At 46.4% G+C, this 1927-nt stretch overlaps 1 protein-coding gene across 1 annotated transcript in view; it reads left to right on the top strand.

The window, feature by feature from the left end:
* The window catches only part of LOC117939683 (receptor-type tyrosine-protein phosphatase-like N), a 23580-nt gene that overhangs the window by 16292 nt on the left and 5361 nt on the right, over positions 1-1927 (top strand). The window lies entirely within an intron of this gene.

Raw genomic sequence — 1927 nt, 5'->3', positions numbered from 1 at the left:
CCATCCATCCATCCAACCGTCCATCCATCCATCCATCAGTCCGTTCCTCCATCCATCCATCCATCCAACCGTCCATCCTTCCATCCCTCCATCCATCCATCCATCCACCCATCCATCCACCCATCCACCCATGCACCCGTCCATCCGTCCATCCCTCCATCCATCCCTCCATCCACCCATCCACCCATCCATCCATCCATCCGTCCATCCACCCATGCACCCATCCACCCATGCACCCATGCACCCATCCCTCCATCCCTCCATCCCTCCATCCGTCCATCCATCCATCCCGTAAATAACTCCCTGACCTGCCAGAAGTCGGAGATGGTGTGTGACAGGGGCCCTTGGGTGACGATGTAGGCCGGCATCCGGGGGTCGTGCTCGATCTGAAGGCAGGGAGGAAGGGGTCAAAGGTCACCTCGAGCACCAGCTGTGATGGTGACAGCTCCACTGGAGCGACTACATCCTTCCAGGACTAACAGATCCAAAATGGTGGCTTGGCTTTGTTTACCAGGAGCCTCAGATGGTCGCTATTCATCTCTGATTCTTTGCTGTCTGAAGGCTGTTTTTAAGGCATTTTCCAAGATGAATTTATAAATATTTGACATGTTTAATGACATACTATGACTCTTTATGACCTAAATACAGGAAGCCTGGTCTTGGACTCGAACCTTTTTGGACTCGGTCTTGACTTGGACTTGACTAGTCCTGGTCCTGGACTAGCCTAAGGTGGTCTTGACCACAGCCCTGCAGACTTCCATGTGCTTTGATTGATATGATTATACGGGATAATAACTTTCGGACAGCACACATCGCTGGTTGTCTGTGTGACACTCTCGCCCCTTTCGCTGCTCACATTGTTTGCCTTCGTCTAAAATATTAAGAACCCTAAATCTGACGCTACACATTTGCTGTCGCTCTATTATTTCTGACACTAGACGTGTTTTCACGGCGTGACGTTGGTTCACAGTGTTGGTGCGTGCGACGGTAACGAGCTTACTATGGTGCTGGCGTTGACGTAGTCGGAGCGGGACGGGTTGACCTCCGCCTTCAGCTTCACCCTCGAGTGGTCATCTGAAGGACAACAGGGACCTTTAACTCCCCAGCATCAGCTTTGACTTTTCATTCATGAATATTGACATTATGACTCACAGGGGACGGAGTCGGGACAGCGGTTCTTCTTGGCGTTGGCGTCGCTCTGGGCCACGGAGACGGTGCTGGGCTCGGCCTGGTAGGAGCACAGAGCCTCCCACTCCTTCAGCAGGCGGTCCTTGTTCCTCAGGTGGTCCTCCATGTAGGCCTGAAGGAAGTTAGTCACGGTCAAATCCTTCCTCCATCTCCTCCTCCAACCCTCATGTTGTCTTCGGGTCAAATTTGACCCGTTTTCAAAGGCTTTTTTTAATATATCCGAAATAAAGGAAGTCGAAATACGTGTAAAAAAGGTTGTAAAAAGCGAAAAAATGTATAAAAAAGAAAAAGAAAAATACAAAACAAATACAAAAACGTCATAAAAAGACGTTTTCATAGTCAAAGGGAAGACAACACAAGGGTTAAAGTGAACATTTGTATTGATTGTGTGTGTTGTTGTGAATATTTATCTCATTGTTATGCTGTATAAATAACATTAATCATCGTAAAGTTTTATTAGGTGTTCTCTTAAAGTCCGAAGGACAAAAACAACTGCAACGCAAATGGATCCTAAAGCATGCAACCGAAACAAAAGGAGGAAATTACACAAATTACTAAAAAATACATGTGTGTACATGTACATGTAGTGCATGAAACTGTTATAAGAACTTAAAAGCTAAACCTTAAAAGGCCATAAGATGCGGTTGAAAGCTCCAAACCTTGAATGGATGTTGATGATAATCACAGACTGGAATATGTCAACTTTTACTCAATACTATTTCAAAAACACTTCCATTTG

Source organism: Etheostoma cragini, chromosome 24 (genome assembly GCF_013103735.1).
Source record: "Etheostoma cragini isolate CJK2018 chromosome 24, CSU_Ecrag_1.0, whole genome shotgun sequence".
Taxonomy (NCBI): Eukaryota; Metazoa; Chordata; class Actinopteri; order Perciformes; family Percidae; genus Etheostoma; species Etheostoma cragini.
This window is presented reverse-complemented; position numbering and strand designations above follow the sequence as displayed.